This window comes from Lethenteron reissneri, chromosome 19 (assembly GCF_015708825.2).
Source record: "Lethenteron reissneri isolate LAM-NWPU_2019-01 chromosome 19, ASM1570882v1, whole genome shotgun sequence".
NCBI classification, from domain to species: domain Eukaryota; kingdom Metazoa; phylum Chordata; class Hyperoartia; order Petromyzontiformes; family Petromyzontidae; genus Lethenteron; species Lethenteron reissneri.
In genome coordinates this window covers 9,891,323-9,918,133 of record NC_083797.1, presented here as the reverse complement: position 1 = coordinate 9,918,133, position 26,811 = coordinate 9,891,323, and the positions used below count along the sequence as shown (strand labels likewise).

The 26,811-nt window shown below is 39.3% G+C and overlaps 1 pseudogene; it reads left to right on the top strand.

The window, feature by feature from the left end:
* Positions 1–26,811, top strand: part of LOC133344243 (CUB and sushi domain-containing protein 3-like) — a 435,165-nt pseudogene that overhangs the window by 64,525 nt on the left and 343,829 nt on the right.

Below are 26,811 nucleotides of genomic sequence, written 5' to 3'. Positions count from 1 at the left end.
CTAAAAATTTAAAATATCAGCCTGCATTGTCCTGTAAAAATTTATGCGAAGAATTGTCTGTAGCTGGACACGTGGGAGTGTTCTAAGAAATGTCTTTATAAACAGGTCCCTTAAATGTATGTACGGTGAGCTTCTTTTGCACCGTACCATGCTTATCGGAGGTGCAAATTGATCTTGGAGGTAGTATTTGAAATCACTTCCTTGGGCTTTTCTCTAACACACAGGGTGATGCACTGTTCTCTGAGAGTTGTAAAAGGATTCTCAATTTCATGACATGGACAGCGATGGCAACTTTGTATGAAAATCGGAGGAAAGCCAAGCAAATATTTAAATAGTTTTCTGTAAATATTTAGTTTTTTTCTTATTATTTTAAACATGGCGTAAATATAAGGTGTTTTCATTGATATTGATAGTACAGAATTGACAAAGCAGGATAATGGAATTAAATCTAGAAGGTATCGCTCGAGTACAAGTAACTTAAATAATGTTTTGAAGTTTGTTATGAGTAGATATTTATTTTGAATGTGTTGGACTTGCATAAGCAGAATACATTAATGTTTTGAAATTAAAACATTTACCAATGGAAAGTTAAATGAACAATGCAGCTCGCAGCATGATCTGTTTTGTTAATTGTACAGATATCATATTTTAAAACACCTATAACAATTGGTGAATCTAGTTTAGTTATATATACAAATTTTAATACACATACAGACAGTCTCCTTTGCTATTATCTAATAAAACATTTATATTGGTTTGAAACATTGGTTTGTATATCAGTCTTGCAGTAATAATTCATTTTAATGGGTGGTAAAATTTCTCATAAATGATGTAGACACAGTTGGAGAATGCCTCACAATTTTCTACAAGCTAACCTTCATACTGACCTTCATCTTAAGTGCATGGCTATTATAACCGGGAGACAATTTGATGGCCTTGGTGATGTAAACAAAGAATAAAAATACCCTAATTAAAACAAATTTAAATGATAGGACAACAATGTTAACGAATATGCTACCCATGATACATCACATCTGTACATTCCGTCAAGTTGCTGTATCATTTGGTGTGAATGGAAACACATTTCTAAAATTGTATGAGCACTGCAATGCATGACGGAACATTTCACTGCTGTCAATCAACTATGGTACCAGAGAAGAAGAATTGTGAAGCAATGCTTAAAAACCACTTTGCAGACAACAACTGTTACCATGGTTGCATTGATATTTTACATTTTACAAAGTGTTGTCATTTGAGAGTTAACGACATGGATTATGTGCAGTGTCTGGCTGAAACATACCCCGTGTTTGCATGAGACACAGCACTTTGCCGTTTGGTCAGCTACGTAGCTTACATATAGGAGACTAGTGCACAACACAGCCTTTTCACAATTAAATTACAACTTAATGCACTATTTTTGGACATTTTAGGAAATTGTGTTGAGCACTGTAGCTTTTAACAAATGGGTACCTGCGAGAAAATATATTGTGGGCTGGGATGGGCTGTGATCGCATTCATTGCCGAATGATAATATCTAACAGCTGTCTTCTTAGGGATATGTTTTGTTTATTAAGTAAATATATAAACATACTGTGTTACAAACACAGTTTCGAGCAAAGTTATAGACAAAAAGTAAAAAAAAAATTGACAAATAACCTAAGATAACATCAACCTTTGGAATAAATAAAATCAGAAAGCATTCACCTAAAAAATGGTTCACATTGTTGAATTTTGAGTATACTAACAATCTGTGGCATTATGATGATTGTTGCGATTGTATTTATAGTACATACAGCTTATTTCAAACGTAGTTTTTTTTATTTAAAATAAATGCGTATTTTTTCTAATAAACATGCTGTTTATAGTGTGCACACTTACCATTCAATGGCCCCATCTAGCTATTTGTTATTTAACATATTTGCGTGTGCATGGTACAAAAATATATATTGCTGTAGCCATGAGACTGTTGGGGTAAGTGCTGCACCTCACATTAGAGCGGTTGGCTATCATCGGTCTGAAATAAGTTCAACATACACTATATACTTACGTTAGAGAGCACCTATTAAGGCCAGAACGGTGCACAAGTAGGTGGTGCAGTTAACACCATTAGGGCCCACTTTCCCCTTCCCCCAGTGCTGATGTTCACATATGGTACCTGGACCCATTTAAGGCTGACTCAACCTTGGGGAGGCACAGGGCAAGTTCTGATACCCCTTGCCACTGATGTTTGCTGTATCCGGGAATCCAACTCAGATCACCAGGTTTGTAGTGGAGGATGCATAACAACTGTGCCAGCGTGCACACACACGCATACTCAAAATATCAATCAAAGAAAAACATGCTCAGCATTGGGTCTTGATTAAAGACTCAAGACCCAACCAAAGTGTTGACTGCTGCATATTTATCGCTCGTCAGCATTACTTAAATTGCCATATGTTTGCCTGATAGGCGTTGCTCCGAAAATGAATAAATAGTTACGTGGCAGGCTCAGCAATAACAGCAGAATAAAGTATATATATAATGGGCATGCATCTGTAGAGAGGATATACTGAAGTATTTTTAGTGCACAGGGGTCGATGCAATAATTTAATTCATTATATTATCATCATCATAATCATTATTAGCAGCCATCCTTCCCAGTGCAACACATCAATCAATTTAGTTGCAGCATACAAACTCTTCTCATTGCTCCGGCTGCTCAATGGACTTTGTTGGTGTGTTGTCTCCTTACGTTGCCTCCGAAACGTCGTGATTTAATTGATTTATTTGTTCTTGTGATGTGTGCTGCTCAAGCCTACTTTCTTTTCTTAATATGCAGCATGATGTGTAAACATGTTTTTTGCTGTCTGGTATTTGCGTTTTTCTTTCTGGCTCTCAGCGTACATCCAATAATGCACCTCTCCAGGTTTCGTTGTGCACATTTCAGCCTTAATTTCCTCAATTGTTGTCCCATTCTGGCTTCTGTAACTGCCAGAGGTATACATGCCCTCAAGTGTTTTCCAGTAGTCCCTCCGACAAAAAAAACCTGTGCATGTATTTTGTTTTGATGATTTATCTTCAGCCTAACTTTGCAGACCTCTTTTACGACTGTCTTAGATCATTTGCTGAAGTTCAGCAACTAAATCGCTTCTGAAACGTCAGACTTTATGTCAAACAACGTGCGGTAAAACTTTAAAAAGACATCGGAGAGCAGTTGTCATTTTTTAAATACTATAATTATACTACCACGCTATACATTTTTTGCTATAGATGAAGACAATTACTCAATCCTATTGAGCCTTACGAAGCTCTGAATGTTTCACTACTGCTTGTAACCTACGGTGGAATGTGCTCGGCGGCACTATACAATTAATATATGTACATTTATTTCTTCAAGTTGATCAACATTACGTATATATCTGCTTCTTATCATGTTTTATATTGTTTGTCACTTCTACTATATGTTTGACAATGTTATTACCCATAACCGATAGTTAAACGTTTTATCTACGGCAGTGCCCACAAATACAATAGTGATATAATATTGTAACCACAATGATAATTACTATAATGGTAATAAGCAATAGAACAGAAAAAAGCAACAATACAAAAGAACAATAATACCATTCATATAACACGAATCACTTGTATTAATGTAATTTCCACGGTCAGCGAGATTATGCCTTACGCAGAGGGCATCGCTTTAATATTATTACTTCCTCGCTGTTTTCACTGCCTCGCGATTATGATATTAAACCAAAGCTAACTAAAAAAATAATTTCCACAAATGTAAAAGTAAACAAATATATAAATACCCTTTTAAAACACGCTTATATATGGATGCTACCATCGTGTAACGTTTTGCACACTGGACTTTTAATCGAAAGGTCGCCAGTTTGATTCAATATATCGGTGCCGCAGCTGAAACTATTAGTCAAGCTTATGTCTACCCAGCAGTACAATGGGTACATGATATAAATATATCTTCTTGGTTCTTTCGGTAAAGTCACGTAGAAGGGAAGTAATAAAATAATAAAAATAAAACATAATAAAATAATTCTCACGACGTTTCGGCTACAACGCAAGCAGCCGTCCTCAGGTGAAAACCAGGTCTGTCGGGGAGACAGACAAAAAGATATAAATGTATTTTTCGATATATATTCTCTTCACAATGATTAAGGCTGGCGAGTTACTCTGCCATGCATCAGCTCCCATTTTTTACGATGTCAACTCTTATTCACTTATATCAATGCGTTCATTTTCACTCTTTAATGGTAGGATCAGCTTTGGAAAATACAATTGATGAAAGTAAATCGTATGCATGAATTCTTATTGGTTTAACCTTCCAAACCAACAATTGAATAGTGTCTAGAGTTTGAGACAGCAATAATATACAACATGTTGTCGGGGATGTTTTGTTGCTGTTCAACCAGCATTATCTCACATCCCATGTGATTCACGATCATTTAATGAGACTCCATGGCTCATAATGTTCTTGAATATTCATGAAATTCATTTGGCAGGCTGTTTACATTTTGACTTTGTTACAAGATTGTTCACACACAGAGCTTGTTTCCATAATTGATGCACTCTGTTCTGAAGGACAAAGCCATACCAGCATGTGGTATTTTTCACTGAATGTCCTAATAACTTAATAGAAACACTTAAATATTTGGCTATGGCAGTAAAGTCTGAGTGAAAAATCAATGTGCCAAAGTAATGAAATGGCAAAAAATTAGTTGTGTGATTGTTTTGTTATTCATTTGGAGCTTCAATATCATTGGCTCTCAGTTAAAGGAGATTTATAGCATATTTTAACACAGCTGTCAATGTAGTCTATAGCAAAACCACATCTAGAAAGAATGTGGTGATGCATCGATTCATGCGTTGAATCGTGCTTTAAGAATAAAAAAAACATATTATTTCAAAGCCTCTATAAGTCTTTCCACAAATCTCGATACACTTATTACACCTTTAAATGCACTCCTCTGTGATATTTGAAACCATCGATTTCACAATATTCAATCAGGTGTTGAGAAGGAAGAAAGGAATCGGCCCATTTGAATAAGTGGAGTATCTTTAAATACATCGTCCTGTATAACAATGCTTGATCAACATTAACAAGGGTTAAATGTAAATGCAATTGCACGTATATATATGTATGATTATACACAACTGCTATTATATACACATATCTAAAATACGCCAAGTGTCTGCTCAAACCAGCTGCTGGTCTGTCAGCTACGTCGGGACAAAGGAGTCTCAAGCACAACCACCATTGGAAACTGCTCATGGGTATTATTATCGTTATATCATTAAACAGCAGATGTCACATCTGGAACTTTTCAGAGAGTTAGAATTATATCAATATTCTCCTGCTTAGAATTTCATAGAAAATACATTCGCAATAGATAGGTTCAAAGGAAATAACAAAAAAACTACGACTATTTCGATCGCAACACAAGCGTTCGTCATCTTCCTGATGATGGCGAACGCTTGTGTTGCGATGATGGCGAACGTTTGTGTTGCGATAGAAACGTCCGTAGTTTTTTGTTATTTTTTGTTATTTTCTTTGAACCTATCTACGTGACTTGAATATGAATTCCTGCAGTCACGAAAGCTTTAAGTCTACATTTGCAATATTGATACATATTTATTACGTTTTATTTATTTCAGTCCTTATGCAATGTGTGGCACTTTTCAGCAAGTTAGCATTAAATAAATTAAGTACAGCATACTTACATTTTCATACATAATATTTAAGCAACATTGAACTGTATGTGTGCAGTTTTATTTATTTATATGTTTTTCCACTTCTAAACTTTCCCATTGTATCTTAAAATAAATAGTTACGAGGCAGAAGCAAGGGAGTTTAAACTTACATTGAAATCGCAGTTCACACCATGCCGGTCAAGTTAGTTACTAAGCCATTTCTTAAGCTGGGGTGAATGGTGCTCGGTCTCAGCCAGCTCTTTATCCCTCCTACCTTCGAGCGTTAATCCTTGACCTCATTAAGGATCGCAGGGAGCATGCCATTATCGTGCCTCACCAGCAGAGGCAGCCTCGCCTCTCGGCAAACGCTGCTGCGAAAATGTCACAATTGCCATGCGGGGATAAATTAAATTGCAACTTTTTCCACTCTAAAACGATATTTTTTTCACCCTTCTACTTACTCCCTGAAGCAGTTTCAATGTCATCATTATAACGATGTCTTTGTGGTGGCGTATCTCCTTATCTTTCCACCGTAAAAGTGATCTTGAAAATGTTGGTTGAAGGGAATCTGTCTCCAGCAATCTTTCAGACATGTTTTTTTAAATAAGGGTAATTTTCTCAAAATGTCCATAACACCAGCATACCTATTTGCCTACATTTTAAAACAATGCTCCAGGATATGTCACATCTAATTTACTTATTGCTGCAAGTCATTACATGATGACAGTGTTAATACAGTATATCCAAGGGAGTGGCATACCATGTCATCGATTCTTGTTGGAGGCCTTACGAAGCTGGCACTATCCATACGTATACAATTATATTTTTTCAGGTAACATAAAGTGCTACCGTATTTGCACACAGTAAACATGAACGTCACCCATTTTAATGAACTATTCATCACGCACTGGTGAGAAAATTCCATAGTTCTGTTATTTTTCCCTTTTCTAGATATTCATTTGAATCCAAAATATTAATTCCACAATAGTCTGCTTTTTAATGAGTAACTAATTAAATTGTAACCAACCACTGTAATTAAATATATACATACCAACAAATATGATAATTTACCATTTTATTTTAGTTAAATATGTGAAGATTACAATAAGATGATACAATGTATGGCAATTATATATTAATCAACTACCAATTTAAATGAATATATTAATGACTGGTATATTGCGTTGACCAAATACAGCAATCAATACAATTTAAATATTAAACAGCATCAAAGTTATAGTAGTTATTTCACAGTGTGTTAAAAAATAAAAATAGCTCATATAACCTTTAGAGAGTGCCGAGCCAACTGTTGTTAGCCAACACCCATGAAGGGTGACACGACACACAAGGGGTTGGGTGGCTAGCATAGTCCCTGACCACCTTTGTTTCCCCAAAAGCTGATAATTAAACATCGTACCCAGTACTCATCTTAAGGCTGAGTTGACCTTGAGGAGAATCACAACTGGTTCAGATATATGTTAACGATGTTGACTGTGACCGGGAATTGAACACTGATCGTGGGTTCAAAGCACAGTGTGCTTACGACTCCACTGGCACTCCTCATGTTTTCATATGAATAATGTGTGCATCCAAATCAAATACCAGTGCATAGTACAACGTATAAGAGCACCTATTTAGGTAATGGCAGATGTATTTAAAAGAGTGGATAATTTAGCAATGAATGAGACCCTAGAATCAGTGAGATGGCATGACAAGACGAGATAATGAGCAGGCTGATGATCTATCGGAGTATTATCTCTGTATCTCTCTCTGAGTTTGAAGTATTATTATCTCACACAGCGAGAGTTTTTTTTTCTCACGAGTTTCCTCTTGCATCCAAGAAAAAGACCCCAAAATAATTAGTAAAATGTCACCAGGAGGACCTGTCTGAAAAGTCATTAGATTTTGTGAGGCTCTTCTGGGTAATGTGTAATTAAATTGTCAATAATATATCGCGTTTTGTCAAACCACTGTTGGATGATGACCTATCCGTCATGGGAGGTGTTTGAACGGAGACAAATGTCTACTTTGTGGTTTAAAAATGGCAATATTACGTGCTTTGTGGTTGCATACAAAAATCAGTAAATGACTCCACGTGGTTACTTTATATTCACATCACATGCCATGGACTAAATAAAAAATTTGAGTGAATTTAAAATGAAACTAAAATCTTGATTGCAAGCAAAATAGTTTGCTACAGCAGGAGTGAAATACCTGTCCATACAAGGGGTTTTGGAGTCAAATCATCCTATTTCTCCTTCAATATCTTTTATTTAACAACTTTTTGCCTTTTTTCAGAGGCGATCTGGCCACACATGATAGCTCATTGATGTTGTTTATCGTCATATGTGTACATTTATCGTCGTAGCAAATAACCTAAATGCATGTTTCTAAATGTGGAGGGCAAAACTGGATGACCCGGAGAAAAATCCACGCGAACGCGGGGAGAACATTTGAACTACAAATACTGTATTCAAGCGTCAGGCTCGGGATTGAGCCCACGACCTCCTGCGGACCAGGCAAGGGATATAACATCCCTTCACCAATGTGGAAAATACCCCATTTGTAATAACTGTTTGTTTCAGTCTTAGTTTGTGCTCTAGGAATTAAATTAAGAAATTATGTAATCCCATAAATCCAATAACAGCACAAATGCAATGAATTCGCTCCAGGCTGTTTTTACCTGACAATCAGGCAAGCAAACACTGGAATTAGTTTTGGTTACTAGGCAAGTGGCCTGATGATGGTGAACTGTGCCCACACGTCACTACACTATTCATTAGCAAGAATTTCCGCACACCACACATTTGATTTGTGCTATTGGCTTTACATGTGTTTCAATTGCATAAATGACCTTCAACAAACCATGTACATTTGCCCTATTGACCTCTTGCTACGTCTGACCGTGCAACGCAACGGAACCCATGGGTTTCCTGAGTGTGAAAAATGCAACAGTTATTTATAGATCCAGAACTCTCCATCTGAGCTGAAAAAAACTGCAGCAATTCTTCCTTGGCTAATTTTTACACATTTCAGTTTATATAATACAAAAAATGCACCAGTAATTTTTGCATTTTCATTGAAAAATAGCCATATGTGTAGTAAAGGTAAAAAATATGCAGCCCTGCAATTGCTTGCTCATACCACTGCTGGCTGGCTGAATGGCAAACACAGCTTGAGGGTAGTTGGCCTTACTCTTTTATACTGGACCTATGTGATATTGTAAAACCAAAAAATGGGACCATTATATTACTTATTTTAATTATCATTTCGAAATTTTGAATTTTAGGTGGACCGTGACACCAGCACACAACAATCTTCTCTTTTAAAACAATATATATTGCACTGGTTCTTTATTATTGATGTTCCTATGGTTGCAAGCCCCAAATCGACCCCCACTCAACGAGAGATCGCTCCTCCACTGCCACCCACATGTTCTTTGTGCTCCTGTCCTATGGCTGCATTGGTTAACCGTCCCTCTCTGCTCACGTCCAAGTTTCAGAACTGCCTCTGTCCTGTGCTCCAATGAGCATGGTTTTACACCTTCGATTAGCACAGATGGCTACATGTGGTGCGAAAGAAGTTCAACATACATACGTATGTACATAATGTACCTAGTACACTCCTCTCCATAACTTCTCCATTACATGTTTAGTGTAGTACAAGTCGGAGACAAGTTAGTTGCAGGAGGCACCTTCTTTTATTGTAACATCTTTCCGGGAGGCAACAGCAGCCCTGAGACATGCTGACATTGTGGGTCATGTTCAGCAAGGGAGAGGAGGCTTTGGACTAACTAGCCGTGCTGCTTGGAGTAAGGCCACTGCACCAGAGCGGCGGAAGATGGTAGTGCAGGAAGTACGCCATCAGGAGGAAGCTGCAAGGTGGGCCAAGGCAGTCTCTCTTGCCAAACAGGGACAGTGGACTCGATGGGACAGTGTGGAGAAGAGGAAGATCAGCTGGAAGGATCTGTGGGCCATGGAAGCGAGGCGGTTGAGCTTTTCCATCAGAGCAACATATGACGTCCTTCCAACACCAGTTAATCTTCACCAATGGTATGGTGAAGATCCGGACTGTGCCCTCTGTTCCATGCCAGCCAACCTCAGGCACATTCTCACAGGGTGTAAAACAAGCCTCACCCAAGGACGCTACACTTGGCGTCACAACCAAGTCCTTAAAAACCTTGCATCCGCCCTGGAGGACAAGCGAACTGCCACCAACTCCCTACCACCCCCAGCAGCATCACACCCCTTACGGACGACCTTTGTCCGCAAAGGGGCTAAACCACCAAAGAGCGGCTCTACACCAATAGAGCGAGACCAGCTGCGCTTGGCCCGCGACTGGAAAATGCTAGCTGACATTGGCCGGCAACTTGTGTTTCCTCCGGAGATCGCAACCACCACCCTAAGACCTGACATGGTGCTCTGGTCCCGTTCGCTCAAGAAGGTCTTCATCATTGAGCTCACAGTACCCTGGGAGGACTCAGTAGATGAGGCTTATGAGCGAAAACATCTGCGCTATGCCGATCTAGCTGCTGAAGCACGGAATCATGGCTGGAACACAGAAGTCCGACCAGTGGAGGTGGGCTGCAGAGGTTTTGTGGCAACATCTACAACCAGACTGCTTAGAGACCTGGGAATTAAGGGCCAGAGCCAGCGTTCGGCAATCAGAGCTGTATCGGAGGCGGCAGAAGGCAGCAGTCAGTGGCTCTGGATGAAGAGGAAAGACCCCAGCTGGGCCCCAAAGTGAGAGGGCCAGGAGGTATGCAGTCAACAATGCTTGACTCAGGGATGAGGACGCCCCTGCCATGCATAGTCCCATGGGATGTTGGCTATCAACAACAAGGCAACTCCTATGACTAATTGGGAATGGGACGCAAGCGTAGGATTGATCACCCTGTCGCTGGCCGCCTTTGGGGAGGGTGTATAGTATGAAAGGCCGAAACACCCTAGGACCCAAAGGTTCACTACTGACGATGCGCTCCCCAAATTTCACCAGGCTCACTGTTCATGAACTCTTGGAAGTGCTTGCACAAAGGATAATAACATCTCATCCTGTGTTCTTTGGAATCCGGCCATTCACACAAAGGATTGCCTCCTCTCTCGCTCAAGTTGCCGTACAGCCTGGCCTAGACACAACCCTAACCGCACTGCACCGACGGCGTCGACCGAGACAGCCAACAACTGTCCGGCCACGCAATTATCGTGTGAAGGCTGTAGCGACGAAGGCAGTAAAGATGACAGCGTCGGCGAAATGAGTCCACTCCCAGAACCGGCAGCCTGGAGCTCTCGCTCTCTGCTGCTTTCATTCTCTCCGGGTTGGCAAGGCAGAGCCAGGCCACGCCGGACCAGAGGTCGCAACTGGGTACCCGATACCCATACCCTACCCGATACCCGGCTACCCGTACCCGGTCGGGTACGGGTACCCGTTTGCAACCCTGGTGCGGCCGGGTACGGGTACGGGTAAGAAATCAAAACCCGTTTGCGACCTCTGCGCCGGACCCACTAGCGAGTTCCAGGGGCTTCCCAATGAGGTCTTCCATGACCCTTGCCCCAGTTCCTCCACCCTGCCGGCACACCCGTGTATATGCTCAACGGCATGTGCGCTAACTGTCCACCACAGTTGCCGCTACTGGACAGCAGTCGGCGCTATATCACTACACATGTGTAGGGACAGTTTGGAAAGAGAGAGACAGTGCGTGGGTGGAGACAATGAGGGGAAAGGGAACGTGCGTGGCCAAATGGTCACGAGCGATAATTACAGGAGGGAACCATGGGGGGATGTTCGGGATTGGTTGAGACAGTTCGGGAAAGATGGCGTGGCCAAGGGCAGGGCGAGGCCACGCCGGGGGGACTGTCTCCACGCCGCCGTCGTCTTCGGGCCGTCGCTGTCTCCGTGTCGTCACTGTCTCCATGCGGTCGTTGCTTGCGTGCTGTCCTAGCCATGTGTTGCGATCAAAACTTCGTGAGTTTTTTTGCTTTTAGTTTAGATTTTTTGTTTTCTATTTATGTGACTTTACCGAAAGAACCAAGAATATGAATTCCTGCAGTCACGAAGGTTTTAAGTCTAAATTCAATTTATTAATTGTCCTTAAAACACACTGATTTAATTATATTTCAATTTTTTGCCACTTTATTCAAAATATATTTTTCATACTGATGTTTTTAATTTAGGCAAATAGTAAAATATCAAGCCATTTTATCTTATGCAATAATTAATGATAATTCAACTGATTCCAAAGGTTTTGCCATAGTTAGTATATAATATGAAAACAAATTGCATATATTATGTACGAGGGGGTGGGTGACAGCACCACGCCCGGCCGCCTTTGTCCCCCCAGTGGCGATGTTCACACAGCAGACCAGTTACTCGTTTGAGTCGACCTAGGGGAGGCCCAGGAGCGGTTAAAATAATCGTCACCAGTGGTGGCTGTGAGAAGGAATCGAACTCGGGTCGCCGGGTTCGATTTTGGGTACCCGAGCCCCCCCCCCCCCCCCCCCCCAAAAAGTGTATTTTTCAAATTTTTGCATGGTGAACAGACACTTATTAAACTTATTTTGTGCCGTACGTAGCCAATCATACTTATTGGAGGTGTTTGGTTTTCATGGGGTCTTTTCTTCACATAATGTATGTGATTACTACATTCTTAATTTAGTTCATATATAATGCTTTTATAATAATTAAATTTACTTAAGACATAATTTATTAATCATACATTATCTTTTTTTTCCTTCAAATGCAGATTATCCTTCAGAAGGGACACTTTAAATTATTCATGAAAAATTGAATAAACATTTAGATAATTATGAACCTGGCAAGCGTATTCGGTGCAGTCTCCTTAGCAATTTTACAGGATGTTGAGAATTGGATTAAACTGACCGTATCTTAATAACACCTAGATCCATAAAATGTGCGTGGAAATAAATGCGGCCCATCATACAGTTTATACCTTAATCCCACGTGTTATATAAAAAGGACATGTATCGTTTGGATGTACGGATACAGTCTCCAAGGATGTGTACATTTACAAATTTTTGCTTTGCTTGTTGAGGGGGCGTTTGGAATGCATGATTTATTATTCTCTACTGTGCAAATTGTTAGTGCGGTGCAAATTATACACAGCCTCTCTGTAAACAATGACTTGAATAATAAACTGCTCATTGTTTAAACAGGAAGCATCACTATAACATGGATATGTATTGAGATATTTTGGTGTAATACCTCATCTATGTTAAATTACGATGTTTGGTAATATCTTATGTCTCCATCAATCTGTTAAATCTAAGTACCTTTAAAAACGTACGTGTTTAGAATAAGTAATTTCTGTTATTGAATATCTCCTGGGAAACACAAATATTTTAAGTGTTAATATTTAGTTCACAACGTAACGAATGTTGGTTCTAAACAGCAAAGGGATATTCAGGTTATTTTGTTGATATGAATCCCATGACCCTTTCACTTTTTCTCAACAGGTGATTGTATATTGTGAAAGAGATGGCTCCGTATTTTACAGATGAAATAAATCAACTGCATTTTGATTAGCACGTAGGTTTTCGCGACCAATATTATTCATAATAAACGTTTTTGGGTTAGATCGCGATATTTATAAATGTTTTGTAACCCTCCACCACCCGACACTGCCAAACAGTAAAAAATGTGTCACGTTTGCAAAAGGCAAATAGTTCACTCATCAAATTGCCTGATGATACTGGATGTAATTACCAGCGAAACGTCGTACTAAAAAAATGTAAATGATGTTAAATCACTCTTCAACACACCGGTGGACTAAAGTACTGAAATATTTGTATTTGTAAACGTGACGCATGTTTTACTGTTTGGCAGTGTCGGGTGGTGGAGGGTTGTGACACATTTATAAATAACGTGATCTAACCCAAACACGTTTATTATGCATTGAGATTGGCAAGGACACATTTGGAGGCTTTGGATAGAAAGTTGTTATTTCTAGAATTTCTCCCCATTATTTTAGTCGGGTATCTAAATATGATTCACCCATGCTGCGTGCTCTATATTTGCAAGCATGCAGTTACTCGGACTTCCACACCATATTAGAAATACATCTGTCATATTGCAAAGTGACTTAGAAATCTGTGAGAAATGCAGATTCATTAACTATGGTAACTTCTTATTGTTCATGAGCTGTGCCTAACTGCAAATCCATGAGCTGTGGTTAATTGGTAATTGAAATTTGATGACCGGATTTTGGGTCTGCAGTTTGAAGACACCCCTAAACTTGTGACCGGTGACAATAGAATTATACAAGTCTGGTCTCACACATGCACACAGTAGATTGTAGAATGCCACCCCTAACTTGTTTTCAAAAACAGGAACAAAAGTGTGTTTTATAATCTGGAAAATATGGCAATAGTCAACTATTGTATGCCTTCGGGTAAATCGATTTTTATAGACTAGCGTTTATTTTTTTTTGAAAGAATAACTGTAGTTGTCTAATTGTACCGCCGAAATGTAACTTTATATCAACACATTAAAAGCATAAAAAATATCTGTATATATTTAAATATATATAAAATATATACATTTTCTATGTAAAATTAGGGCTTAATTTCTCACGTAATATTTTCCAGGGCACTGGTAGACTGGGTTAGACACATCACTCGTAACAACAGCCATAGCAAGCCGGAGCGCTCCTGGATGTGGCGTGCTGGGTGTGGACGTATTTTTTGGCTCACTGACCCAGACAGACCCTGCTGAAAATAATCCCCGATTATAAATATACATATTAATAGGATATTAAGTTGCACACTGTAATTTGTGTGTGTTGAAAGGAAATCATATATTTGAGATAATCCATTTTAGTATTTAGTGAACTCAATTAACATGTATTATGCTTATGTTTACTGTCGAATACATTTCAAAAAACATAAACGCCTTTACAATGAGCTAACTTGTTATTCTAACAATGTACACTGTTGTACCCAACACCTAATTTTCCTTATTGTGCACATTTTTATACTGCAATTAAATTATATTAAAGTTATCAAAACTCACTTTAAATCCAGCTGTACTCTACTAATCTACTGTTGAACATTTAATGTAATTTGTTATTGAAAGTTTATCCATGTATATAACATTGTGGATTTTCCATTGCCTATGAACAAATCAACCAGGCTGTGTCCGATCTCGTCAGATCTCAGAAGCCAAGCAAGATTGAGCCTAGATAGTCCCTCGATAGTGCTTGGATGGGTGACCACTATACACAAACACAGGTGTTGTAGGCTTCTGCAGAGGGCAGTGGAACAAAATCCATTGTTCTACTGCACAATTGGACCATGCCTAATGATATCCGCCTTCACCAACCTGCCAGCGTGCTGAAGTATGGTCAATAACCCCCATGACTCATATGACATAAGGAGGCCCTCATCCAGCAGTGGATTGACAGACGGGCTGGGCTGTACGTGTACACGTTATAACAACCGTGCCCACCGTTTGCAAGTAAAGTGTTTCAATACTGCCTTTGCTTGCACCTAGTAAAACTAAGTGTCATGCATACGTACATGTACACCGACACTGTGGATATGTATCAAGATTATCCTCAACATATATCTTCCTAGTAGTTCAGTACTATCTACTGTTTGTAACCTGAGTGATGCTTGGTATGGTTTAAATAATTAAAAATTAAATACATCCATGAATAGCATTGCCCTAAAAGTGAAAACGCAAATAACATGCAATATTTCTGGCAATGGTTCTTCGTAGCAGAGAGTTTTGATAAAATAACTCCTAGGAATAACAACAGCGTGAGAGGCCGTTATCTAGAAGTGGATTGGAAAATTAAGAATGACCCTGCAACAATGTCACCTATCATATGTATTTTCCTTTTTAGGGCAGTGTTATTGACAAATGTTGGTATTTTTTGTAACTGTGCATGCACACTCTGTAAATGTAGTATCACATAAACATGTTGGAGGTATGGTTATATTTTTACAGGGTCCTGTTTATTTGTCATACTTAGCCAGAGTTGCCAGTTCAATGTTTATCTCACCTCCATTTTTTTGCATTTGGCTCATAAGGTCAAATGTGGTCATGTTCAAGTTCACGATGACAATGTATTCTCACTCACAATCAAACATTTCTATTTCCATTGTAGGAATATGCTCTCAGTTATATACTGTAATACAAAATACGAAATTCGTAAACATGGAATATTGGAAGTTGGCTGTTTTTATATATGCATTTCAGAGACACCCACCATATCAATATTATAATCCTGAATGCTATATATATAAAAACATGGTCGTAGTGTTTTTTTTTGTGAAATAGTATTCAAATTACTTGTGGCTGTGCATATTTGTTGTAGAATACAGATGCAATTGAAAGTGTGTTTCTCATCCGAAAGTTTGAAAAGTTCTCATCAGAATTAAAATGAATTTGTCAAGCTGGAATTATGCACGTATTTTCATATCTTTATTATGATTGCTTAGCTGCTACCACAGTTCTGGGCTGATATGTTAAAATGTAATTGCATTTTTGTTCATTCTTGTGAACATCCAATTGTGGACTTTAGGGCATATCAAACATTAGGGAAATTTCATATTAAGATATAACTAATCATATTATGACTTCTTATACCAATACTTAATTGGTTAACTGGGTCGGAAAATCCAAGTACAATGCATTTGTAATACCTATTATTTTAAATTGGTCGTTGCATGCAGTCATCTTATACAGTAACATCCATTTCTGAATCCAGCAAAGTTTAGATATAATTTTGTTTCCGTTCACTACAGAATTTTAAAGATGCATTATTTGTCAATTTAAGTACGACCAGATTTATCACATTTTAAAATTCAACACTAATGCACCAATGTAAACAGGATATTATTACAGGAAATTATTGCATCATAGCAGGCTACTTGTTTACAATATGCAATATTGTGCAGATCTGTAGAGTGTATATAAATCCCCAACTCGATATATGGAAAATCCAAATATTTTCACAGTAAACTTGTACCCTTGCCTTTCCTTCTGTTATCTCCCTTCTCTATCCAAACACCTTTCTAATCCTCTCGCTCTCAGTTTACCCAAACCACCGTAAACATCTTTCCCACAACACTTTACACTTGTGTAGAGGTGATACGCGCTGGGATTAGAGATCGTATGCCAGCGCGTAATGATTGGCTGTGTAGGTGGTGACGTGCGCTGACGGTGGAGGATCAGGGGTCAGCGCGGGGTCGTGGGTTACGGGGTACTGATTGGCTGTGGACGGGTGACGTGCTGAGAGGGAGTGATCGGGTGGCAGCGCGGTGTGATTGGTGGAGGAGTGTTAACACGCGCTGGGGAAAACGGATCGTAGAGAGAGTGCGTCGTGATTGGTTCATTAAGGAGCGATGCTCACGTTGAAGTACGCATCAGCTCCGCCTCTCGTGAGCAGGGGCTATAAAAGGGGATGCACACAGGCGTGAGGGCAGTGTGTAACCAGCGAAGAATGAAGACGGGGATGAAGACCTAGGGCCCTGCGGTACCTAGTCCCGCTGTCCTAACGGGACCGGGACTCTGTGTAACCCAGAGGCGAGTGTAGTGTGTGTAGCCATAGGCGTAAGGTCTACACGAGCCGAATGCAGTGTATTGTGTAGCCAGGGACATAGGGTCTACACGAGTCGAGTGTATTGTGTAGCCAGGGACATAGGGTCTACACGAGTCGAGTGTATTGTGTAGCCAGGGACATAGGGTCTACACGAGTCGAGTGAATTGTGTAGCCAGAGGCGTAGGGTCTACACGAGTGAAGGGTATCGTGTGTAGCCAGAGGCCTAGAGTTTACACGAGAGTAGTGGAGTGTGAAGTCGGAAGAAAGGAGACTACACGTTGTATTTTGATACGTAAAGATTTAATAAAAGTGTGTTCCCGTCAAGAAGTTCCTGCCGTCAATTCCCATACTTCACTTGTAACCACAAGTCCAACTTTTCCCAGCACCTTTTTTTCCACTTTATATGTATGAGGCGATAGTTGAATTCGTCCCAAACGCCGCTCAAAGTGTCTTCTTCCACTGAAGTCACCGCTGCTGTGATTCTGTTTTTGACGTCATCCAGATTAGTCGCTAATGGTGGCACAAAAACACGGTCTTTGATGTATCTCCACAAGAAAAAGTCGCAGGGTGTGGTGATGTATGGGGATCTTGGGGGCCAAGAGTGTAGCGCCAAGTCTTGGGGTCCCGTGCGACCTATCCAACGTTGAGGCAGTGTGTCTTGCGAATGACTGAGGCTAGGGGCTGTTTGTGCGCTGGGAGAGGCATCTAGTGGTAATCATGTGAAACTCTATGCCCCTCCCTCTCTATGCCCCGCCCTTTCTATGCCCCGCCCTTTCAAGTGGTAAGAGGTTCATTCATGGGCGGTTCGTGGTTGCAGAGATATAGCGATTTCAAATCGGGTCCTTGATTAATGAACACCCTGTATAATTGCAGCAATTAAAGCAATATGGTAATATTTTACCTGGTTTAAAAGTGACTGAACGTTTGTCTCTGTTATAAAAGGAATAGCTATTTAGAAAAACAAATATATATTGTTTATATATTCTTAATAAAACTATATTCTGAAAGAGAGAACACAATCACTTTCAAAGGGTATTCACCACATACATGCTGAACTTTGTTTAAGTGTGATATGTTAAGTAATATCACAATCATGCACAAATTAATCATTCATGACCATCAAGGCAAACACTGGCTTGTGTGAGTGTAACGGATTAATAAAGTGTATTCACAAAATGTGATGAACTTTCTGTGCTTTACACGTGATTATGTTTATGATATATAGCAGTAATTATTTGCACACGCCATTGTCGGCAGAATGACCTCCATTGGAGTGAGCTATGCATGTATGTTGAACTTCTTTCACACTGTAAGTAGCCATCCGTGGTAATCGGAGGTGCGGGGAACGACAACTATTTTATACACAAAAAAACAGTTCTAAAGAAATGAGTTTTCAATCTAGAACTAAAACTCTATAGCTCCAGTAGTTTCCTAATTTCGTAAGGAAGAGTGTTCTAGACGGCCGCAGACGCGCATCTGAAAGCTCACGATGCACTGACCATCTTTGGAGAGCTACTCGAGGGAGTATTTTACTCTTTAGCAATGGTCAAGCTGCTCGGAAAAGGTGGAAGAACCCACACTTTACCCCACCATATTCAGCCTACTGATAGCCTGTTTAGTATCCATTTATACTGCTGTGTAGACAGAGACAAGGGGATTCAAGACACTTACCAATTGCTTCCACTGCAGGATGATTGCACCGGTTACCACTGGTTTTCAAATCCAGTCTGATAACCATTACGCCATGTCAGAATCCCTCATGATTTTGAAATCTGCGATAATGTACTTGTTTTTCACAATGAAAAATATATCTCCTACCTCAACAGATTAACTGGGTTCTTGGAGCCGCCCCCGATCACAAGCTCAGGACCCCAGCTCAGCCTGCATCTCTCCAGTGACTTTGCCGTCAGTGCCCAGGGATTCAAGCTGCTGTATGAAGGTGAGTGTTGTGCTGCTACATAGCAGCAGGGTGCACAGCCACACAACATTAACCCCGTGCCGCATATCCCTGGCAATCGACTCAGCTGCTCAACGTCTCCCAAGGTTGCTGCCGCATACATTTTCAAGATATCAACTTTCTCGATGTGATATCAAATTTCACAATGATGACTATCACAAAATCAGCTTCCCCTGTATTTCAATTGTTTTTATGTATAAATGTATGTCACAATACAAATAGAGATTTCTTGTGAAACAGGTGTGTTGGATTTCTTTAAGTGTTCACTCAGAGTTAGCATTCATGTACAAGATCAGTAGTCTCTGCTGATTGTGTTTAGCCCTCGCCTACCGCCCTGCAGCTCGACTCCACTGGGACACGCTCATCATCAGCAGTGTTGCTCAGACTGTGGAGAGACGAGCCAGGTGGTGGAATGTGGTGTGAGAACGACGATAAATTCTTTTTTTTAAATCCTTTATATTAAGTTCGCTTGCTTGCTTGCGTGCTTGCTTGCTTGCTTACGACCGTGCAAATCTTTCGGTCGTTTTTTAACCCACTTCCCGTGATCCAATCGAGCTGACATTTTGCACACAGACTCGTTGTGCGAGACAATTAATGTTCGTGAAAATTCCCAAATTTTACACTGTTTAGGGAAAACAAATTAAATATTTAATTACCAATTGCTTAATACTGGCAGACAATCATCTGACCCATAGGTGGCAGCCATCTCAAGCCAGAGGACGAGAAGACTCTAGCCGCCACGCATATAAAGGATTTATAGTGAAAAACTTTTTTTTACGGGTTATATTTGTTACATTTTGCAACCTCGTGAGTTTATGAATACAATTTGCCAGCCACTTGAGCTCCATTTTCGGATCAACTTCTGGTCATTCACAGGCAGGTCATTCATGAAAAGCGCGACAGAACACAATGCAGAGCATTATGATTACCCATCCATGTAAGGCTGGTAGAGCAGTAGCAAAAACTGCTGCACTTGAACGTCTTTCTACTGCAATTTACTCGACTTAAGCCTGCCATTAAGCTTCTAGTCATGGGAACTTTGGAGTCTATAATGCCGATAATGCACATCCCGCTGAACATGGAATGAGGTATTAAACATTATTCTCTTCAAAAAGGGCAATACAGTTAACTTGAAAATTTGATTTATTTTGCCATGTTTTAGACCACAAACACACAAGTGTAAAAATTGGTGCCATTTTAATTTAGACAACAGGACAACTCGTTTTTGGAAAAGTTTTAATATCACACTTTTCATTGTATACGAGCATGCATTTCCATTTGTTTATTCAAACGGGAATGCTACAAAAAATGTAATCCTACAGCTTAAACTTTAAACACCAATATGTATAGATAATGGGATTCAGCTATCCATGGAGCCATAAACTGAGCACAGCATGAAATTGAGAGAAATTTTGCTTGCATAATCTGTATAATAGTTGTAAACATATGTGCAGTGGTTGAATAATAAAACTGGCAACCAGAAAAACAAAAACTGTAGTTTAATTGTTATATTCCCTATCACATGAATTCGAGTTACAGAATTATTACAGCAAATATTATGTAAATATATCATTTTAAGCAATCCTACATACAAGTGGTGGAATGCGTAGAACTGTTTATTTTATTAGTGTTATCAAATCTTAAAACCTGGGATGAATACAGTGTAATAGTAAAATACATGAACAAGAAATACCTAATCATATATGAACTTAAAATTAATGAAGATAAACAATTAAGGTGCAAAGTCAAATAACGTGCCAAACAACAGATATATGTTAACAGTTGTGATATATCAAATTTATTTTTCAATACAACCAATGACAATGCCTTTATGTCATCATATCAGTATAATATGCATGAACAATTTTCTGCCTCTAAGCATCTGCTGTGATTCTTATGATGGTTATTCACATATTTATTTTGGGTGGGGCGGGGGGGGGTTATTTCCAAACTAACAAGTCACAATATTTACATGCATCGCTCAGTTTGAATGACACTTTGAGGGCATAACCAGCAGTGGAACATTTGTATGCATTGTGCGCGTCTTTAAAGTTTGTGTGGCTGGCTTGGTAGATAGGTGGGGGAGGGGTGTACCTGAACGTGCTTTTTTGTTGTTTACAGCATGAATCCATATATTGCATCTGTGCACCGAAATTTCGGCTGAACTACGCTCACCGATTTGTACAAAACACTCAGACCAATGCCCTTTGAACGCATGTATGCCCGTCTGCTCAAGTCTGGGTTTGGATTCTTTGACTTACCATGAAGATGTGTTTGTATTGTACTTGTATACAACTGCTAGATGTTGGGAATTGACCACTTCGCAAAATGTAGGTCCACCTCGTTTATGCAATGCATGTATATAAATATTAATAATCGATGTGATTACGTGAAGTGAACCATTCAAAGATGTATGCTTATATTTTGTCGACATGTTTGTGTCTTGTTTGCATATTTGTTTGTATGTGTGCTATGAAGAAGGGACTTTGGCTGAAACGTCACCAATTATACATTTGCAACTTTAAGGCAGTGTGGTTGACGAGTGTGGGAGTTGTTTTTGTTGTTAATTGTGCTTGTGCACCACTGCTAAATGCAGCGTCATCCAAATAATTGATTTCGTATGGAACATAATGATTTTTGAAATGTTTACATGAGGATTTTAGTTTGCTTTTTTTTTCTGTGACAATCCACTGCAACAGGGCCACTGGATCAGAATGTGCGGTGTTAAAAGGAGAGATCTGCTGGGTCTCAAACTGAAAATCACCAAATAGTTTGCCTCCCAAAAATGTTTACTGACCAATATTTATATTAGCCACAGGAGGAAACTATCCACTCTCGGTTCTGGCATTACAATTACCACTGCTCATACAATTGTACCCTGCCATTACTCATTTGTCATACATTTGCAAAGTGCAATAGAAAACAATGTTGACTTTCACAAAGACCTTGTAATGTTTTTTTTTAATACATAATATCTTGTATTACACATTTCAGTGTTCAAATTCCGTAACAGATGCTTCGGCAAAATTATGGTCTTTATAGCTTCCCCCCCTTGATAATGTAATTAGTAATTATACTCACGATGCATCGTATACGTATTTCACATTCACATATGGCTAATGCAGTATTGTATGACTAAAAAAATAGACTTTAATACAATTTATGCCACACGCAATCAATATAATTTCATCATCATCAGCCTTGGTCAATCCACTGCTGGATGAAGGCCTCCAGAAGCCGTGATCCTGCTATGCAATTATCCACTTCGCACCTGCACACCGGCCAATTTCATCGCTCCATCTCCTCTCGTATGCATGCCATTACGATATAAATGGTACATGTAAAAAAATAGGATGGCAATGGTAGTGTATACTGAGTTTTAAAATACACGCAAAGGCATTACTGCTGCTGTATTTAGTCAATGTAGAGTAAATCATCGTTACGTCACTCATCACCAGCCTGGAAAGAGAGAAAACATGACTTCATGCCGAACTTAAAGACAGTCTTATTGCTGTAATGCTCCATTGAAATGGCCGAACTCGTTCGAATGACGACCACCCAAGTGTGAGAATGGAGAGCCATGTCAGTAAATACGTGGCCTCCTGCTGCTAGCTTAACTTAGTGGAGCATTATACCCATCTGCCTTGGGCTGCCGTGATCTAGGGGGGGATTTGTTTTGTTATTGGACTGTTTTTAAATAGAAATCAGAATTTTCCAAAGGAATAGCACAAATTTGGTATTGAATTTGATCACACTTTATAGACTGTCAAAATTAACGTGTTGTTAAACTATTGATAGCATCTTCATCGTGACAAGCCTTGGGCAATACACTGCTGAATGAAGGTCCTCCTTTCACAATCCTGCGATATCTCGCATTCAACTAACACATGTACATTGACCAATTTCATCACGCCATCTCCTTCCTGGACGTGTTCCACTGTCTTCTTCATCAGAGGAGTATAACAATGCTGTATCGAGGAGGTCTGGGACCCCTATGGTCTGAGGAGCTATCGTGAATAGGGGTACCTAAACCAGCTCGGTACCCAGCGAGAGACAAGACAAACCGTGTCCTTCCCCAGTCCGCATTGACCCCACATTGATATAAGATCATGTATTAATTATTATACGTAAATAATTCAAAACAATGTATAGGCCAGTTGATGATATATTCTCCATACCATCTGAACATATATAAATAAATCATGTATTCTTATGCCTCGAGTCTAGAGAATTCCTTTCGGTAATACAATGGTCTCCTACTACATATCTTAGATCCTCAAGAGATGTATTCGACATAGTTAGAGAGTATGAATTTCAAATTCATTTGTGTGTTGTAAATATACAAATGCATTTTAGGTTGTTCATCTCCACATTATGCCTAAAATATACGTAAAAATTAACTCATATTTATATACACCAACATATTATTATATTTTAATGGGAACTGTTTTCTAGACATGATTTAAACTGGTTTGGAAAAGGTTGTTCACTCATTTCAAGAGTCAGGTTATTTGTGGGTTCCACTGTATGAGATGTGATGCTCTTCAGAGTGGGAAAGGTTATAATTTAAATCCCCAGCAGTAGAAGAGTTCTGCATGTATCCATTTTTATTATTAAATTATATTATGAATGCCATGTTCATGCTCTTCATGTTCATGGTCTACGTTATGCTGGCTTATGGGTTTTCTAGAACAAAAAACTACGTTTTAATGATTTGCTAAATCTTAATTGCTGAGCCGGCAGAATTTTACTTTTTTCCCTTATGTCAGTTCTTTGTCCTAGCTCTATGAGAAGATGAATCGAGCATGGGTTATCTTCATGCACTTGCTACTAATTGTTTTACTACAATTGTGACAAGTTCAGCTCGTAAACATATGCATGCGATTATAGGGTTGTCATGAATTGCCTCCAATTTAAGCGTTTTTCCTTGCATGTTCCTGATGATATAGCTCTTTCAAAATAGCAGGATTTTTTCAGAAGGCTGGTCGGAATGAGATTAAAAATACTATTACACATTCATGCATCGTGAAGGACTCAATTCTGGCCTTATTTCATGGGATGTGCCATCTTGTGCTAAGGCCATTTGCTCAATGGGTGGAACATTTTTCAAGAACATGAGCTTATAATACTGCACCTGCACCCAATACCCGTATGTTGGATTCGAAGAATGAATAATGCCATCATATTTCTCCCAGCCACAAATGAAAATACACTAAAGTGTGCAATAAATAAACAGAATGATTTTCACCATTTGCAAATAAAATATAATGAATAGCAGGGGAAGAAATAAACAAAACTTTAGACTTTTTTTAGTTAATTAAAAGGGAGCTACCCACTCGTGTTAAGGGTGGTCATGTCATGTTGAATTACAGGTATCCCTCGATAAACTAAATTTCGTAAATCGGAATGGCTTTTCCCATGAATAAAAAAAAATAGGGATGCGTTTTGAATAGTCGTTCCAACTACACTCATAACCTAAATATATACATCGACATCACTTTTCACAATACAATAATGTTAATAAAAATATATAAATATTCAAACGATTGAATAATAACTAATTTAAAACAAAAGTAAGTATCATTTTTAGGGAACTCACCAAAAGAGCTGCACGTTGGAATGACTGGAAATGTGATATGGAGGCGTTACTGTTGAACTGGAGGGACACCGTGACCCTTTCGCGGATGAATGACGCAGCCTCCCAGGAGATTTTTGTTGTTGATCTCATGGCGTGTGCCATGTAAAAGTTAATTCATGTGAATTTTAAATATCGTTAGTTGAAATTTGCCAATTGCTTTAATGTGAAATGTCACAAACAGTACGTTCATAAATAAAAGGTTACCTGAATTTTTTTAAGTGTTTGGTAATATCTTTAGGCAATTGGGACTCTCTATCCTAGTCAAGCATTTAACACGGATTAATATATTAATTCATGTAAATAATCTTCAAAACACATTTTTACGTATGTGTGTATGTTGAACTTAATTCACACCGTACGTAGACAACCGTGCTAATTGGCCAAAAAAAACCGAGACCGTCTCGAATAACGGTTATATGTTTTAAAGTGAGCACACAACTAAGAGACAACAGTTAGCTCATGAAACCAGTAGACAAACCCAACAACATGCCTCGCGTCTACGACCCGTGCGCACACTCACACACTCACACCGCTCCTCCGCCTGAGCCACCACGCCTCTACGTTCGGTCGTCCAACCGTTACCCTGCATTGCAGCTCACGGTAGGGGGCCGTTCATAAATGATGTCACGCACCTAGGGGGGAGGGGGGGCGTCAGACATTTGTGACGATGTGTGACGAGGGGGAGGGGGGGAGATTGAGAAATGTGACGTCACATCAAAATGCGCAACTTTAAATATATATAGACAAAAAGTTCTACTTAATCAAATATACTTTTAAATACATGTTTTTTTCCTACAACAGCAGAGTGCAGCGCCGCATTAGATACGCACTACGATGACAATAGTTTAAACCGATTTGAAGCATGTTTTATTTGGGGGGGGGGGGGGGCAGAGCTTTGTGACGTCATATTTGAGGGGGGGTTTGACTTTTTGTGACGCCGTGTGACTAAGGGGGGTGGGGGGGGTTAAAAATCGTCCAAAATCGCGTGACGTCATTTATGGACGGCCCATAGGACTCCATACCAAGGACCAAGAACGTGACTGCCAGGCATCGTTTCTCCGTGGCACCTTCTACCCTCTGGAACGCTGTCATCCCACTGCAAATTCGCAGCACCGTTCAATATACGTGGACTTTTAAGAGACACGTAAAGGCCCCTGTCATTTTGATGTGAAATATCGTGCATGTCATAATTTTTTATTTACTATGATCATATACTATCCCATGGCCACTCCACATTTCAGGACAGCCCCACATTTGTTTTATATAAAACTTAGAAAGTATTTTAATTTATTTCCATGATCACCTTTGTCAAAAACTATATTTTATCGGGAAAAGCAAGGGCATCTAAAATGACCCTCAAATCCCTCCGGCATTACCACACTCCATCCACTTCACATTCGAATCTGCTGATAATAACGACAGTCTCTTCAAAATGCAACACTTGTTTCCATTCACATGGGGAACGCATCACATTGAGTTAAGTCCGTTTGAAACACTTTAACGCAGATTTCTGAAGGTGATCCTTATCCTTGGACCCTATCTGAAAAGTGCTTATCGTTGTATACTTAATTGTGTTGGAGGCATTACTCTTCCTCTTATTCCTGTGTTACTTCATGGAATTATCTCTCACATGTTTCATACGTGTTAATTGTGTATGCTACTGTGAGAGATTTCAACGGGAGCACCACTGAGGTTTAAAAAAAAAACCTATACTCCTAATTATTATTCTTTCGGTAAAGTCACGTGGATAGGTTCAAAGAAAATATCAAAAAAGAGCATTATTTTATTTTAACCTATCTACGTAACGTTACAGAAAGACCCAAAGAATATGAATTCCTGAAGTCACGAAAGCTCTAAGTCAAGATTTACTCCTAATTATTGTTAATCATTCATGGTAAAAGCAAATAATGACCAGACAATATTGCGATAACACTCCTATCGCTGTATATCTAAGTGGAACCAGTA